The sequence below is a fragment of the Pseudorasbora parva genome, chromosome 16 (assembly GCF_024679245.1).
Source record: "Pseudorasbora parva isolate DD20220531a chromosome 16, ASM2467924v1, whole genome shotgun sequence".
NCBI classification, from domain to species: domain Eukaryota; kingdom Metazoa; phylum Chordata; class Actinopteri; order Cypriniformes; family Gobionidae; genus Pseudorasbora; species Pseudorasbora parva.
This window is the reverse complement of record NC_090187.1, coordinates 8,133,147-8,152,428: the sequence shown is the minus strand read 5'-3', so window position 1 is coordinate 8,152,428 and position 19,282 is coordinate 8,133,147. Positions and strand designations below refer to the sequence as shown.

Here is a 19,282-nt window from a genome sequence, read left to right as displayed (position 1 = left end):
TCGGGCTATGTTTGTGTCATCATGCCAACGTTATGTCTTCATGTCTTGTTACAAAATAAAAAGTTTAACACCTCAGAAAAATGAACTTTCCTCTCTTGTCAACAAGCCTGGTGTTAGTGTGGCCATATATTGCTATATATTAGCGTATATTGGTAATATTACTATTATGCCGTCTATATTTTATATATTAATGTATATTACTGTCTATGCGTTTATTCTTGTCTATGATCACGTCACAGAAGGACGTACACAGCAAGCATGGTGGAATATTTCGTTTGATCGTTTCATGGAAAGGTTTATCCCATCCCACCCCTCTCAAACCGATTACAATTTAAGGTACTTTAATATTATTTAAAGTACCTTAAATCCATTTAAAGATCATATTACATGAACATAGTAATTCGGTATTGTAATTGGGAATGGTGGGTATGACCAAAATCTAGTTTAATACAGGTTTTTTATACAAGTCACAATACAAATATGCTATCATGTAAATTAGCCTACCTCAATCCTAAAAACTTCAATTTATTACATTCTGTATTTTAAGCAAGACAGGAATTTTTTTTGTAATCTGTAAATCTACAATAAAGTTAAAATCACAGTACTTATTTTTTTGCATTTAAGGAATGTACCAGTACTATGGTTACCATCACATTATTTCTATTCACAAGCACTTATTTTGTGCGTGAAATACACTTTGAACGTGTTATTGAAATATTATTTTAAACTGTCCTTATGAATTATGTAGTTTTAAAACTTTGAATCAAGCGGTGACCTCTCTCCAGTTTCTCTTGAAGCCAATACGGAAGTGACTTAAACTGCAATTCATTGACTGGCCACTAGGGACATGCTCAGAAGAGCGCAGAATCTTTAGCCCCTTTCACACTGCGATTTCGGCAAATACACAGATAATGCGACCCGGCATTTGTTCCCGCGCCGCTAGATTTGGTCCATTCACACTGCCAGCGAAATACTGTAATATGTGCGCTTTCACACACAACCCATAACGGTCCCGGATCGAGTTGACACGTGACATCCGGATGTGACGTATAATGGCGAGCGATCTCAGCTTCAGCGCGGATAGTATGGAGCTCCGATAACACAAGTCCGTGGTCTCGACTTGTTTCCAGTTTGCGCATGTTTCTGCTTGTTTAATTTTAGTTTCTTTTGTATACGAACACTCTCTGTGTTTAAAACACCGACTAGCTCTTCTGGCACTGCAAGGTTGTATTATTGAAAAAACAAGCTCTAGGAGTCGCACGATAATTACGTACACGTTGTGGCATTAGTTTCGGCTTTTGTTCACACAGCGCTCGTCCCAGATCGAACCCCGCAATGTTACTAGGTCCCCGACTCGGGTTCAATTCGGTAATCAATTTCGGGACGTGGTTGCTATTACACAGAAGGCGACCCGGCAATGTTCCGGGAATATTGCGGGTCCGACGTGCAGTGTGAAAGGGGCTTTATTGAGCCCCATGTTAAAATTCCCAACTTAACAGCAGAAAAAAAAAATGTTTAGTCTTGTACAAATTTTGGTTTTGGTGTATACAGCTAAATTTGCTCTTCATGACTACTATGATTCGGGTGAATTTTTTGTATAACTAATTTATTTACATTTTATGAAGCCTTAAAGTTTTGCATACTTAAGGGTGTGGCCACTTTGATTGACAGGTGGATAGCCATTTATCCACAGTCTGTTAGCCAAGATGGCAACAGCCAGCTCGCCTCTACTTTACGCTTCAAAACTGCACTTCAGAATTCTATGGGAGGCGTCACGGAAATGATTTTTTTTACCGTCTATGCTTTGAATATGTGACCCCTTCAAACCTTTTGTTTTGACTTCCGTGGAGTCCAAGCCTTAATTAGGGGCGTCTATAAAATGATGGTGTCTATGTTGACCAGCAAAGAAAAATGCTAGCTATTTAGCTAATCAGTTTCTTTTTCCAGGACATTCTTGCAAGTCTTGTCTAATTTTACCAATTTGTAATCTAATCATCACAACGTGGGACTAGAAAGCTTAGTCTCAGTGCTGTGTCAAATGGTCTGTTTACTATTAATAAGGGTGTATCTTTTATTTTCAAGGTTTCTAAGTTTAGCCTTGTGTTGTTATGGAGAAAATGGTAATGTGTTTGGGGAATTAGGATTTTACAGCTGGGGTTTAAACACCTCTCTGGGGCATTGTCAACTCATTTACATGAGAAACCCTTTTAAACCTTAATTCCACAGCACATGACTCTATTCAACATGGAGGCTAATGACTTGTGCTGCTCCCTGCGACCGTTTGGTTTGCGTTAGCATTTTAAAGGAGTGGCGCTGAGTGTTTGAACAAAGACAAGCTATCACACAATGTACAAGCACCATGGGAAAAGGAAGGCCGGCATGCCGCGTGGGTGAGACAGTCACCAGGGAATCTGGACTTCTGTGATTCAAGAAACCAAGGACAGCAAATAAAGGAGCATGATTTGTTGTCGCTCATTTCATTTCTTCATTATATACGTCAGTAAAATAGTTTAAGATCACATTGAGTAAAAACTCAACAGGGGCTGCTGGAAAAAGAAGGTGGTGAGAATTATCCTTCAATCTTTCTGTTGCACATTCTCATGCTATCTTTTTTTTTCTCAAACTCTCTCATCCTTTTTTATTCATGTGCTTTGATAGATCATATATTTTGCTCTCAGAATGTTGTGGGCATTCAAACAACGTGAAAAATAATGGACTCAGTCCACAGTAAATGAAAGAGCAAACCACTTATATTTCATACAATGCAATGCTCTTTTCATTTTTGTCCAGTAAAGTGCATTAGCTATGGCAAGAGGATGTATCTTAAGTCCTGTTTACAAACCATATTCCAGAATTATCAGGCAATTCAGCCTCCATTCTTCTATCTCAGGTCCTCAAGAATAGGGCCTTCTTCAAAGACCTCTCTTCCTGTCTCCATAAAGTGAAATTAAGGGGCTCTGCATCATGTCTTTTCCATGCAGCGTTTCTATTTTATGCACTGCACTGTCGTAAAAGACCACTGAGCTTGCATACAGGTTGGCCTTTCTTAATGGAGTGGGATTGTTAAGATGTTACAGTACTCAAGGTCTAATCAGGAACACAGCACTGGGCTACTACTGCAGAGATGAGATTCTTTCCTGACTGCAGAGAACACAAACACACACACACACACAAAAACATATAAGTGTGTGCACAGTTGTCTTATACTTCTTGGCAGTTTTCAATCACCTCAGCACACACTATCTCAGCCCATCACAGTCAGACTCCATCTTGAGTACACCTGGGATGACTGGGACACAGAAACACCTCCCAGTACACACACTGAGGCATTCTGTTCTGACTTTTGTCTTACTTGCAAGAGATTGTTGATCGAAAACACACTTTTCATATTCAGTCTCTTTTCACCTCCGTTCTTTCATCAAATACAAAGTATATTTTTGGACATAATATTAGAGTAATATTATCCATCCATCCATCCATCCATCCATCCATCCATCCATCCATCCATCCATCCATCCATCCATCCATCCATCCATCCATCCATCCACAGTATGTATACTAATATATAAATTGTGTGCATTTACAGAATAACTGTCATTCACAGTATGTTTGCACTGCTGCATTTTTAGTTCATTTCTATGGAAGCTTAACTTTCATAGGAATTCATTGAATGTTATGAATGCCGAGCGGTTATGTGCATATTACTTTCGGTTTAGATAGAATTAGTGATTTAAAAGTCCCCCCCGGTATCACCGGAGTTGTCACAGGTCGATTAACCATCAAATCCCTAATTTGCAGTTTCCCGATCTCTATTCTTATAGAAAATATTAATACATTAATCACAAGCACAGAGAAAGTAATTGAAATTAGTTGATGTAAAGTTGTGAGAATCCTCAGAAGCAAAGCAGGAATGCAAGACAGCGATAGAGAGAGGCAAAAATACGGGCAAAGGCAGGAACGCGGATAATACCTTTCTAACATCTTCATATCCCACTCCATATTTCACCTACAGCATGTTAAGTCAGTGGCCGGTTGAGAAGCTCAGTAATGTATGTGCACTTTAATGGGGTGTTAGAGGAAGTGAGCATAGAGGTGGCATTATGGAGGACAGATAGCGGTGGAGAAGGACTCTCTTGCATAATCGCTTTCTACCTGATCTCATCTATTAGGTCTCTCGCTCTTTCTTTCCATGAGTTGCCCTGGGATCAGTAAGAGCGTTTAAGATTACATGTTTGCTAGCAGAGGCCAACGGAAGAGGTGAAAATAATTGGCTCTGTAGCCTAACCTCCATCTCATCCCCTCCACCTGCTGCTGGCTGTCCTCTTGTGAATGACAATAAACAAACCCTACGTCCGTCCGCCAATCCCATGTTTCCGTCTTTCCTCCATGGTGTCTGATTCCCAGTCGAGAGCCGCATCTACCCTCCCCCGGGCAGGCAATCAACATAGCTGGATGTGCCTGCTGATTGGGTGCAAGGCTTGCTGGGAAATCCAGCTCAGGGCAATCAGTTTAAGAATGCCAGGCTATAATGCCACACGGACACCCAGCCCACCAAGGCTACGATGAGCCTAGTGTGTGAATAAGGCCAAGTGTAGAGAACAATAACAACAACCGAAAAGGCTTCTGGGGCACCGAGGTCCACACCGAGAAACAATGTGACCTCAGTGGAGGGAAAAATGCGAGAGAAGGAGGGTAATCACAAGGGGTTGTATAAGCGAGAGAGGGTGATTATGGGAAAATGGGCTGTTTAGAGAAGGATGATAAACATTATGAAGGTGCTACAGATGGTTGCGGGTAGGGGACGGCTCTGTGGGGGGAAACAATAGTGAATGGGCAACACTGTGGTCATTAAACTCTAATTTGGGTTGACGGCAGAGAGATGCCGTTGATGTGTTTTCCCAGAGAGCGGGTTTACAATGCTGATGAGATCCTCATTGGAGCAAACGGAAGGTGTGACCTCATCCCAGCCCCACTTTTCTTCTCATAATTGCGATTTATGAATGTATGGTTTTCTGTGCCTGCAAAACTGTTCATCTGCCTGCATCAGTATCAATAAATCTTTTGGTCTCAATAAACATATTAACACAATAAACATTTTTTACAGAGTTATTACAACTTGATTGATGATTAAAGTTTGATTGTGGTTAGTAGAATTATATCAATTATATTCATATTTTATTTGTTAAAAATGTTTCACACTTAATCATTTGTCAAGCGAGTGATGCATAACATTTTTATCTTTACAGTTAGACCTAGATCTGTTCACAATACAAATTTGCGTAGTAATTTACGTATAAGTATTATAATGATGATGAAAATGTTAATATGGAGGATACATGTGTGTTACATGTGAACTAAGCTGTGCTTGATGGAACTCACTGACTTTGAACATTCATTTGTCCTCAAAGACAACACACAAAAGGGTCTAATATGAACGTTGTCGCAGGGTTTCAAGGCATAAAAGAGGCCCCATTTTAATATAATAGAGGTTACTGAACTGCAGTGAAATTAACCATGAAGGCTACTGCAACTAATGGTAGAAAAAAAGGATCTTACGCAATTGCTTTTATATAGCCCAAGCTTGGCTTGACATAAAGGGCTGTTTAAAAAAAAAAAAAATCACCATCCCACCTTGGCAGTTTGGATCCAGCAAATTGTCAAGGGCGGTAATTTTCGAGTGATTTACAGAGTGGCTGATAATAAGAAAATGGTTCATTTGCATTTATGTGTGGCCTTACAGTAAAACTCCCTAATTGGGAATGATGGATCCAGGCTTGCAGTTCTAAAACTTAGCTTCTGAGGGGGAACAATCAACGCTAAGTGTCATTGCTCTGTCTTTTCGCACACAGGATTCATATGAGCGATTATGGTTGAAAAAAGAACCCAATCAGAATGTCTCATTTTTGAATATTTAATGTCAATACAAACCCCTGATGATTGTGGGAACAAACCCCAGTGTGTTCTGCCGTACTCCCTTAAGTTCTGTTTTGAGCGAATGTCATTGGAGACACTGCATGAAAAGTGGGATTTTCGTCAGTAAGCGGCACTGTAGATTGTCGTGGAAGATCAGGTTTACGACTGTACACGGCAGTTTGCAGGCGACACCGAAAACTGCCGTGAATTGTCAGAAATTGACGTGGGCCTTGCTTGGCAGTTGTCCCCCCCAAGACCCCCCTTCCCTTAACTCCAGGGGAGGCTTTAACATGTAAATGAACATGCTGTGAGCTATACAAATGCAAATCAGGGTAGCAGGAGTTTTAACCCATGTGACATTTTTCTAAAAGGTATTAACTTCCTTCTAAAAAAATCTCTTAGATAGATCAGGCTCAGTATAGCCTAATTGTAAAATCTTAAACTTAAGCTTGAATTTATATATTTGATGAAAGTATTCTAGATTATTTATTGTGTGTCATTTGCAATCAGTCCCCGTGAATTCAGTGCGACTCGCAATTTTGACCAATCACCGCAACTTTTACCAATCATTGCGGTCTCCTGCTAATAAGCGGCGTCATACATCAGCAAACTTTATATATCATATATCATTACCTGTCAAAATTAACGTGTTAACGCAAATTAATTTTAACGGCACTACACACACATATATATATATGTGTGTGTGTGTGTGTGTGTGTGTGTGTGTGTGTGTGTGTGTGTGTGTGTATATATATATAGGGGTTGACATTAACTTTTTTGCTCACCGGCCACCGTGGCTAGTGGTTTTCCAAAGTTACTAGCCACTCAGCATTTTCACTGGCCACAATTTTGCTGTTTGGAAATTACATTGTATATGTTTAAAGTTGACTTTGGCATATATAAATTACTTGATTTTGAATCATTTTACTTTATTTAGAAGATTTAAAACCCTTTCAAACTTTCAAATGCAGAATGACCCCCCAAATCTTGTATATCAGCTGGGATGTGCAGGTGGGCAAGGGGTGGGCAATATAATAGATTATAATAGAATATAATAGGCTAATATGAGAAAGGTAATATGACAGGCTTTGAGTTATTTTAGTTAGGATATATATATATAATTTAAAAAATACCCTAAGCAAATTACAAAAACAATAGTTATTAAAAATAAAATAAAAATTCCGATACTAATACGACACAATGTAATTTATTAAATGTAATTGTCATTGGATACGACTTTCATCGAAAAGAATGTAACAAAATGTGGGCGTGGTCTGTGTTGTGAAATGAAACCACATTAAAATTTCCCTTAAACTGCGTTTGAAACATACAGCAAAGCAGCGACAGAGGAAAACACAGAGCCTGATATTATGCAAACATTTACCAATAATGTGGAAAGCGTTTTAAATCTGTTCAGTGGAAAATCCGCTGTGACGAATCTGTCCTCGTCTAACATCTGCTGTAAATCCAGGTAAAACTAGCTGCGTGCACGCGTCCGTCCCCAGATAACATGATCCCCAGTTGATCCGTAACACCGGCGGAAGAAACAGCTGAATGCAATCAGTGGGCTATCTCGTCAGCTTGCTCAGTTTGCTGACGATTTTAACGAGCAGTTCACTTTAGTAATCTCCAGTTTGCTGTCCATAGATGATAGGTTGCTTGCTTTGGAGTCGAAAAACTGTGTGGAAGATACTAACTTTAAGAAGAGAAGACGAGTGCCTAAGAGAAGACCATCCTAAGATTGCGGTAAGACTGTTATCTAAGCTAAAGTAACCTAAAGCAAAGCTTTTTAAGTAGCACAAGCTGAAATTAGCCTTTTAAAAGAACAAATGTAAGTTGCTTTATAAAAGTGTTTTCTTTTTCTGGTCATTTTACAGGAAGCAGTACGCCGTCTTCACAACTTCGTCATAACACTCATTTAATTGTTTTCCAGCTGCATGTAAGACACAGACAGTACGCAGGAGGTACAAACATCCAGTTCTTGAAAAGCTGTGAAGAGTTCAAATCGGAGTCGATTGAGAAGAAAGAGGGTAAGATTTATTAGATTAGATCCGTTTTTGGTCAGTGTGACTATTTTTCAGGTGCATTTTACGCAGTACATCGTGCAATACTGATTGTCTTTATTGTTTGTTTTTACAGCTGCTACAAGCAAGAAAGAGTGTGTTAGCTGAGGATGAGGTGGGCCTTTGGAAGTGCGCTACGATAGACCTGATGTCTGATGATGAAGACGGCATCGTTCGCGCGGTGTCTGGATGGACTGTTCGCCGAGCTCTGTGCCACGCTGCAATCGAGATTAGAGGCGATTCCAAAGAACAGGGCAACGCACGACAGACGTCTGAAAAAGGACTTAAAACAGACAGAATGGCGCTAGTTACCTACAGCTCTGAAGCGGAAAACAGAGACTTCATGGTGCTGTAGGATTTTGGGCTTCTCGTGAGCTTCCTATTGTTGTGTGGGCAGATCTCAAACGTTTTGCATTTGGTTGTGTGTTTGTGTTTGTTCTAATAAAGCTCTTTCTTTGAATAAACTGCACGTCCCTGGCATATTTTCCTTTCCTCAATAAATAAATGTCCTTGATGGTTATAATAGCGTAGTCCATAGGATAACAATGACATGAATATAAAACATAATAGCATATCGCATGATATATACAATTAAAAAATATGCAAATCATAATTTTATATGTGTGTAAAATTATTATAATTTGGGGGTTTAAATTTATTAATTTATTACCCAGGTTGACCAATAGTAACAGATCTGCCAACCAATCACGAGGGATATTTCTTGTTTCAATGTAGTAGTTTCAACCAATACTGAGTGAGGAAATTCAAGCCATTCCGGCAAGGCGCCGCCCAGAGCTGCTATTCATATGCTAATTAGAGCCATTAGCGCCGGCGCCAGCATGCCTCCGCAAGCTCCACATACGTCATGGTTCGTTTCCGTCAATATGTGGCACAGACGAACGCGACGTTCACAGGCTGTAAACTGACGTTAATTGTCGAAAATCAGGGAGATTTCCGGCCGTTTACGGGGACGAAAATCCCACTTTTCATGCAGTGAGAGATTAAATGATCATAACAGGGATTTATTGTGTGATCACTTTTTGCTTAATTTGAGAAAAAGACATATACTTTGACAGGAGGAACAAGTCTGTTCTTGCAGCTTCAGCCCAATTGAAACACCCCTACGGCTATGCTTCCAAAACGAATCAAAAACACCCATATTTCCAGTTGCGCAGCCTAAATCAAGCTATTGTTCGCCGACAGTCACGTAGTCATCCTGTTCTCTTCAGAGGCTGTGATTCGTTTGTGAGTGTTTGTATTCTGTGGGAATCGTGGAGACCTCAGCACCGTTTCCTGATCAGCGGAGTGCAAGCCGGGTTCAGAGATAGAGATGCATTTAACAGAGGCACCCTGCATTTAACTGGCCTGCAGCCAACAGGCTACAACACTGCTCTGTGCGAAGATAATAACAAGCATGGAAATAAAATGAGGGAACAGGAATTGCACCATTTTTCCTTGAAACATTATTTGTAAGCTCACTTCCCACTCCATATCCCTAATCTCACCCCACTTACCAAAAAGTACTAAGGTAATGCCAGGTTTTGGACATGCTATCACTTAAACAAGCACTGTATAAGCAAAGATATGTTTGTTTGTTTTTGTTTTTTACCATAAAAACATAGTATCATTATGATACATGTAAAAAAAAAAAAGGAATCAATGATACTGAAAAAAAACAACAAAATAACAAAACATGGTATCCTCATTACTTTGATACTTATAGCACTGTTATTAGCCCATGTTTTGTAGTAGACACAATGGTAATATATATATATATATATATATATATATATATATATATATATATATATATATATATATATATATATATATATATATATATTTTTTTTTTTTTTTTTTTTTTTTCATATGATAGTGAGAGCAGACAGGGAAATGTACATAGAAGTGCTGTTAGGCGATAACAGTTTATCACCCAAGACCAGTAGTGAAAAATGAAGACCAAAAGCCAGTAGTACAATTAATTAAATAAATAAAAAAATATTGAAGAATAGTTTGTAATTTCAGCAGCATAAGCCAGCTTCAAGTTTCACAAGGAGTTCTTAGGCCACGCTCCCTCTCTACCCTTCTTGTCGCCCTGTCGCAACTTACATATAATTGTTCCAACAGTTATATTGTTTTCAAGGACTATCCATGTCATTACTGCAAGGTGGATGATACTGATTGGCTCAGAGAAAATGGACAGTCATGGTAAATTTCCACGCCATTGTCAGTTAATCAGATTCACGTCTCAATAGAACACTTGTTGACGCTTTCAACCCTGTAATTAGGCAAGTAGTGACCTTCCAGATCTGGAGCAGGCGCCAGCTTGCCCAGAACATCAAGTCTTAGGATGCCCTTTGTACACCTTCTCAACATTCTCAATATTTTGCACATACAAAGATACACAGTCTCTCCAAGGTTGGAGCTGATTAAGCTCCAGTTCTGAACAAAACGTTTCCCAAAACATACTGATAACATGTGCTATCTATCAGTGAGAGATGCAGACAATAGTACAGGCAGTATTCATCTTGATTCTTTAGTGTTTCAGTAAAAGAAAATATAAAATGAATAAAATATAACAAATTAAATTAAATTAAAGCTGCTGTCCGTAATTTTTTTTGTGTTCAAGATTTACAAAAACGATATAATAAGAATGTACAACATGAATCCATTTTCCACATCGTGTTTTGTCTTACCTTGAATCATTATGGTACACTTATAATAAGCATTTATATTGGGACTATTTCAGGCCAGACTGGTAGGTACCGCTTTCGAGGAGCACAGTCCCTGCATGATCCGCCATGGACATAAACAGAAAGAAGTAGCTCCGGCTGCAATGTTCTTCCGCCAGATGCATGCAGTTCTGTTTATTAACCACTAGTGTGCAAAAAGTTATGGACTGAAGCTTTAAGTAATTAGAAGGAATCATTATAATTGGGAAGATACATATTGATTAAGGCTTTGATTGCCATCTTGCAATGTTGAAGCTTCTGAAGTTTATTTTTTTAGAAACATTGAAGTACCTTGAATACTATAGTATTGTTTAAAGTATCTTAAATCAATTTAATGAACATAGTAATTCAGTGTTGTATTTGGGGATGGTGGGGATGACCACAATCTTGTTTAATACAGTTTTTTTTTTCATCACAAAGTAAATACTGTCATCCCTTACCATATTTCTCAAAGCACCTTTGTATATCATCTGATATCGTGCTGTAACATATTGCCACTGTACATTTGTAAAAATCTCTATCAAACACACCCAATCATCACACTTGTGTTTGTCCTTAGTTGTGAATGTCGTTGAAGCAGTGATTTTCCCCTTTGGTTAACTGTATTCTCTTGCCCAAAATACTCAATATCTTAATATAGAGAGACAGCTATCGGCCACAGAGCATGAGTGACATGCTTAATGTGAATCGGAGAGACCTTTTTTTTCTGGCTTAGGTTCCATGGGGTTTTTAACCTTCTCATATTGGTGATGTTGCGGTCTCGCCAATGTGTAGACAATTACAGGGAGGGCTACTACATGACCAGCTCTGTGGCAAAACAGCCACTCCCATATTTCTAAGAGTGGGTGAGTGTGGGAAAAAAAGAGAGAGAGAGATCTTTCAACACACAGCATCCGTTAGGTTGTGTCGTTACAGTTGTCTCCTGCTGAGGACGTTAAAGCCGAGGAAGCGGTTTAACTGGTCCTCAGGTGAGATTTTGCTGGCGTGGGCAAATTTTGCAAGACTGGATTTGTGTCTTATAAATGCATCTGTTCCTTGCTAGAGAAGCACATTTCAAAACTTGTTGACTGTATTGTCATCTTACTCTACGGTTAATCTCACCCCTGAGAACAGTAGTGGGTGGTTTCCTCTTACACTCGTCCTACGCTTCATCATTTTCCCCCGTTGTTTCCTGGTCCCCAGGTCTGAGAGTAGCTGGCAATGTATTCAATTGTGTCCCCCACCTGCCTGTTTTCCGTCCAGAACTTCCCTTTGCCAAACTCCTACAAAATTTGACAAGGTCCCTGAATCCTACGATTGAAAAAACACGCCCGTCTTCTCAGTGTAGGCCCATTAATATTACTGCATCCTGTGTCTACAAGTCCTCGGTGAATCGTTCCATTTACTTCAAGCGATGGGAAGTGTGTTCATTATGAACCAAATGCATTGGGCAGTCAAATCCCCGTTCGATTCAGCTAAGCGCTTCCGTCTATAGGCTCTTAAGGGACATCTTAGCAGGTTTTCTCATTGTGTCTGCTGTGCTGTTTTTTTTATAATCATGGTGTGATTCTCCCGGCTATATTCACCTCTCTTTTAACCATCTCTTTTCCCCAGCAAGCTGGCTCGGCTTGGGGTACATCTGGCGCTTACATCTGGGAGACTGGAACGCAGAGTGTGGATGCAGGTGTCTCTGGTAACGGGGTGCATATATAAGCATGACAGGCTTGGGTAGTATATTTGTTTCCAATATAGATGGACACTCGACACTCTGTAATTACTTTCCTGCCCGGTTTGTTGTTTTACAGCTCAATGGATGTTAATAGGCATTTAAGATAAATAACAAGCCATTTCAGCACACAACATGCATTGGACATTTCTAACGTGTCCATTCCAAGCTTAAAAAGACCATTCCCTGTTGGTTTTGCAGAGGTACATTGTTGAATTCCCATGGCTCTCCTCTTAAGAAGCTGACCCCTGCTTGTGCTATTGCATTTTGGGTTATTTCCCTCTGCTGGGAAGCTGGTTGACATTTTTAATTCTTGTTTCCTGTCCCAGCTTGTTTCTCGATGCCAGGTAGGCCTATTGAATGAGAAACAGTAGGATTATGGATGCCTGGATTTGTCCCCAAGTTCTGGAAAGGGAAGATGGTGGGTTATTGAATTGCAGCAATGAATGGGGCTCCATTTTCAGCCTTTATTTTACGGAAATAAAAATATTGAACTCAAGTGGAGCTGGTGTGTGCCATCATTGTGTCTCAAATGAACGGCTAATTTAACTTTAAATTCAGGGCGAAGGGAGCGATTCCGGAATAAAACCTTATACAAATACTGAACAAAACTCATCGGCATGGTCATGCACCGCATTTCCTAATTAAACTAATTAAATTATTCTAGACAGTGCTCATCATGATCTAAAAATAGAATGCCTTTCCTTGAGGATATTTTTCTGCTGTTTTGCATCCATAAAGCTCTTCCAAACTGCGCGCTGCTGCTCGGATAAAAATTTGATGCTCTGCACGCTCCAGTCTCTCCCATTACGCCATTTGGCATAACAAGCTCAGCACTTCCTCTTTGCTTTTCGACGACGGGATTGTGCAGTTGCCATCTCTCTCTCTTTCGTCGTCTTCCTCTCCTGTCAAGTCAATATTGCGCACCCAAAGGCAGCATGTCATGTGAGCCACACAGAAGGAATCATGCACAAAGCCAGGCATCATGGGGCCGCACACATATAAGCGCACACGTGAGCGCAGCGTGCTTATTTTATAAGGATAGCCCAGATCAGGCTTTGTTTTTTCATGGATCAATTTTCAGAGTGCCACATTTGCACAATACGATACTTCAGTCTACCAAACCCCAGTGGACGCTGGTGTGTGGTTTAGTTTTTGAAGCGGTTTTGTTTCTGCACAGACAAAGTGTCTGTAATGGTGTTATATTACTGCAGATTATTTATGCAAGTCAAAAATGCAACTGAATGCAAGTGAATATTACCCAATGGTATTTTGCACACCATTCAGTTCTTGTGATATGATATGATATTTTTAAAAATTCTAAATGTATGCGTGTCTAAATGTTCCTTTGTTTTTATTGTCTACTCTTTACACTGTGCTCATTTGTCATTCTTTTAGATGCTAGATGCTATATATATATATAGTTTTTTTTTCCTTTCTTTTTTCCTCAACTGTTTCACCAAGCCACACAAACCACACAATTATCGAGTAGGTTCAAAATGTTTAATGCAAGAAGTAAAAATCTAGTCTAGTAAAAATCGAATAATAATAATAATAATCAACGACACCAGTGTTTTTAACCTGTTTAAGAATAATATTCCGTCGTTGTCATGCATATGCACCAAATTACAAAACAATAATCATCAGTATTTATCTGCATATTTTTAACCATTTCAGCATATGAAAATTGCCATTCCGGAACACCTATTAGGATTTTTTTGACAAATGTATTTTGAAGTGATTTATTGCAACGAACAGTGTGTAATGAATCACTAAAATGAACTTAAAACACGTTGAGCATGCTCCATGTCATTTCCTCTCTTGTTGTGGCCCTCCTTCTCTCCATTTTGAAGGTCATCGAGTGAGAGTGTTGTCAGACAGTGAGGGAGTGTAAAAAGCATCCTCACACACAGGCTCTCAGGCCTTATGTTCATATTAATGCAGATGTTCGCTGGCCTTTGGTGAGTCAACTGGCATTAAAAACATCTCAGAAAGAGATCAGAAGGCGATGCTCTTTGAACAAAATAGAATAAAACCACTCAACCCTGCATTTGTGTCCAGTTGCATTGAAAGGTCATTCTGATATCAAAATAACACACAACGTCAATGCTGCAGGTTTTTGTCTCCAAATCTATGTAAGCTAAACTCTAAAATTCAAACATGCAATTTTCAACATTGCAGCATTTGCGAGATTCCATGTTGAGTTTAAAATTGAATGGTGAAGAACAATTTAAATTTCAAATGTCCATACAATCACATTAACTTTTGTCTGATCCTGTTATCCCTCTGGTGGTTTTGCTTGTGGATGCTAATGCTGCTTTCCAGGCAGATTTTTGAGCCCATAAGTTACAACTTCAAACCAAGACTCACGGCTTTGTAGCGTTCCAGGCAAAGTCATACCAAACTGCCAGAGCGCAAGTAATTGTGATAGCTAGAAAACGAAAAACATGGCTGACCGTGCAAGGCTTATGCTCATTTACAATACTTGCTATCAACAAAGGTGCTTACTCCTTGCTTATTTGATGAAAACAGAGGAGAAAATATAATGCATAACATTTGCAGATAAATAAATTTTAATAAACAATTTGGTTTTAAATGTATTACTTTCATAAACACTGCCTCCGTAGGGGCTGTCATTGTTGTTTTGCAGGTTGTGTGACGTGTCACAGGTTTGACTGCCGCTCCAGTGCACTTTCGCGGGTTGAAGGTTGGAAAAACCCGGGGTTATGTGTTGCCTGGAACATGGCATAAAAGTAACCACACTTTTACATTATTTACCATTTATTTCAAAACCATTATGGAGTGGTGAGAAACTATTGCTGAATCATTGTTCATACTGAATGGAGTTTCTTAAGTAGGTGTTTTTGTCATTGTTCCTGTTGTCTTGACTGATGTAGACCCCAGTGCAGTGGTCAACATGAACTCCTCTGAGTATTTCCACAGTCTTTTTTTTTTTTTTTTTTTACAGCCATGCCTGTAAAAAACAAAACAAAACAAAAACAACATCTACAATGAGTTCATTTGTCTATCATTTCCAGTGGATATTGAGTAACCCTTTTTAGGAGCAAGACATTTGTGGATTTCATTTCCCTCACTGGCCAAGAAGCAAAGGCTTAGGGATTGTGGGTTTAGGTCTTAGAGTCATACGCTGAGAAACAATTGCTCGAACTGACACAAACTGCTTCTGTGTAAAATTTCATCAGCACTATTCAACAGATGAGTTTGTCTTGACTCACTCAGCCATTGCGGGTTAAAACTTTGCCACAGCTACCTCATGAGATTTCACAGTGGCCAGACTCCCTGCGGTTGAAATGCTGCGCCCACTTCTTGAGAAACATATGCATCATTTGTGAGACAATTAATGAGAAGTGTACAATCAGAGCGGGCCGCCAGTTGTGAGCCTTTGGGCGTCATAGAAAAATCATGTTTCTGCTTGTTGTGATGCTTCGCTTAGCCTTTACTCACACTGACTTCCTGGCACACCTGCATTGCGTTACGTCTGAATGCTTAACAGGTTTTTCTCAGGTGCATATGCCAAGTGTCATCTATAGACACCTTTGTTGATTAAAGAAACTGCTGCCATCTGGTCGGGCTGGGTGGCAGGTTTAAGTGTCACCTTAGCCTTGTAGACTTGGCTGGGCAGTGGCACAAACAACCTTGGAGGCCCGGACTTGGCACAGTCCACTGGCCAAGCGGAGTGCTGCAAGCTGCATGGTGAGAAGCAGAAGAGTCGGACCGTTCGAGGCTCATGCTGTAGGGGTGGGACACGCCATTAACAATGGAAATGGTGGCAGCGGTACAGTCCAGTGTGGGAGGGTAGAGTCGCCCTGCCCTTCACAGGGCTAATCAACCAAACCCCGTGCTGCCTGAGGACTGCCCACACTGCGTTGATAAGAAGGCCTGTTTAAAATACGGTGCAGCGTGGGGCTTTCTGCCTCACTAGACTGCAAGATGAAAAAGCATGAGATGGCCTTGTCATCTGGCATTCTTTTAAGTAGGTCACTATAAGGTTCACTTGATTTCGTCTAAGCGAATCGGGTGCACGGCTTGGAAGCACTCATACATATTCATCAGCGCTGTTTTTGTTGTGTTGCCTGCATATTTAATCTTTAAAGCTGTAGTATTACAATAACAAATCAAATAATTTGTGTGGACGCTTTTTCTAAATATGAAAATTAATAATTGCATTGTTGATAACGGAAAGAGTTGGCTGATTTGGGAATACAACCAGGTTATTAATTGGAACTCAAGTTTCCCCACAGTGGTGTAAACGGTTACCTTTGATCATTGTCGAAATAAATGCATGAATTATGGATACATAAGAAAACAAGTCTTAATTATTAGTGTAGACTTGAGTCTGTGCAGTATGTTTTACATTTGGAAGATTTGTGACTGGATTTTTTTTGTAGAATGAGTTGAGCTCAAACAGTAGAGCAGTGGTGCCAAATGTAGCTCCTGGAGGACCACAATTCTGCAGAGCTTAGTTCCATCCCTGCTCCAGCACACATTAAGTGGGTTATCAACATAATTTACTGGCTGCTGTTCCACTTTAGTTTGCACATTTTTTGGGGGGGTACTCTGGGTTTGGGCCAAATACCAAGCTTGGAGACCTATCCTCGGACAACACACCAAATACGAATACCGCTTATTCTATCTGACTTATTGATAAGTGTGAACTTGTGAATAAGTTGTGTTTCCAACGCAGGAACTTTTCCCAGGATTTAGGGACTTTGGGGTTGTACTCGGTGTGTTTCGACCACACGGAACAGGGGTCTAAATATAGGCCTGAGGTAAACATTTCCCACTTAGAATGACGCTGCTTGTGAGGTAATATAATTTTTCAAAGTTCACGAACTTACGGGGGTGAGACTTGGGTGTTGAATATGCTAATTGGTTGAGTACTCACAGCATTTTGATTGGTTGACTCCACGCAACCTTGGTAAGAACCAGTAAGAGTTGTTTGCTATTTTAATCAAAAATGGAGTTTAAAAAATATGACTAATGTACTGATAACGATGTTCAACCTTTATTAAGCTTATATGCGGAGGATAAAAAATCCGCATATAAAAACAAGAACTGCAAATTTGTACACAGTCCTACGTCACCGGACTAATTTTCCTAATCTTTATGGTACTTTAGACCACGATGGAAACACAGACAGCAACCGGCCTGGGGGAAAAATGTTCCTGGGACAAATTTGCCTCAGGGAATTTCGGTGGAAACGCGGCCATAACTGTAGTTAGTCAAGTTACCCTGAAGAACTTGATTAGCTGGATCAGGTTTGTTAGGATTGATGCTAAATCCTGCAGGGCTGTGGCCCTCCAGCAACTAAGTTTGGCACCCCTGAGATAGAGAGTGGTGCTAGCAATGACAAGGACATGGGTACAATTCTGAGGCAATGCATGAGTTTATAAAAGTCAGTTTGGGAAAAAAATAAAAATTCTGCCAAATGCATGTTATTTTCCTGAAGCTGATTTTGCAATGATGGTATAAACCTTGTAAAGAGCTTCATAAAATAAACACAAAGAGATGAATTTATCCTCTCACCAGTCAAGTTTGTGTGAACATTCATGCCACATCACACTAGAATAAACATGACTAAACAAAGGTGACAGTTTTGGGAACAAATTTTGCTCTATCACTTGTCTCATGCCCAAAAATAAACATTCTTACATTTTGCACTCCACTAAGTACAAACACATACCTCGCGGCTGTAGATAATATGATGTAAAGAAAACTGAATGTCAGATTTGTTTAACATGAAGCATTCTAATGACCATTTGAAACAGAGTGATTGTGTGAGGATGGGTTTACCCATGCCCGTTTTTGAAGATGTTTTTGCCTTGGGAAACTAGAAAGATCATTGCCGCCATTAGACGCTGTAGAAGAAGCAGAAGCCCTTGTTTCCCACGTGAATGCGTTCAGAAGAGGATCCATGGCCGTGTCATCTTTATCTGATATGCACAGTGTCATAGCAACATGGTGCTAAAGGAGCCAACTAACTGAACAGCTTTTGCCTGACTTGAATATAATAAACAACAGTCGCATCAGAAAAAAGCCCTATTCGTTCTGGATTAGTTTAACATGGGGACGTGGGGGTAAAGTAATCACTCACGTGATAACAGCAACGTATACACACATGTTGACAAGGAGGTTACTGTTGTGCGTAAAGCGAGTTACTCCTCCCACTTCTGGGGGTGGGGATTAAATGTATTATTAAATGTATTATTAATACATTTAACAATTAAATGTATTATTTACTCTCTCTGGTCATTCGAAAATTAGCTATTGGGATACAAAAAAAATTGTGTTTGTGCCGCTTTTTGCCATACAATGAAATGCAAACATCCCCCAAAAGGAAAGATGTGTTGTGGTGCAAAATCATTAGAATCTCACACTGTGTGGACAAGTACACAGAATAAACAAACACCAAGAAGAACAGATCTCACCTTCTTGAGAGTGATTTCCCACAGATGTGTCAAATGGGTCAATAAATAAATATTAAAGCAACAAATCATGCAGTGTAAAAGTGAACCACGTGCCCTGCTGCCTGCCTGCAGACTAGGCCATAACTGTGGATTTACAGAATAGATAAATAATTATATGCATTTTTATTTTTATTTCTAATTTCTACAATGGATTCTTCACTTTAATTTTAGTCCATGTGTGTTGCTAGTACACAACATTTATACATCACTAAATCCATTTTTTTAGAAAAAAAAAAAAAAAAAAAAAAAAAAAAAATATATATATATATATATATATATATATATATATATATATATATATATATATATATATATATATAATTAGTCAACATTGGAATGCTAATAAGAAGATTGTAAATGCCATAACTAATCAATACTACA

The 19,282-nt window shown here is 39.4% G+C and overlaps 1 protein-coding gene and 1 long non-coding RNA gene across 2 annotated transcripts in view; both read left to right on the top strand.

The window, feature by feature from the left end:
- The window catches only part of nectin1b (nectin cell adhesion molecule 1b), a 321,725-nt gene that overhangs the window by 33,594 nt on the left and 268,849 nt on the right, over positions 1 to 19,282 (top strand).
- Positions 6,676 to 8,436, top strand: LOC137043525 (uncharacterized). The gene is made up of 3 exons (XR_010898512.1): positions 6,676 to 7,659; positions 7,791 to 7,943; positions 8,053 to 8,436. It is a non-coding gene; the product is annotated as an uncharacterized lncRNA (long non-coding RNA).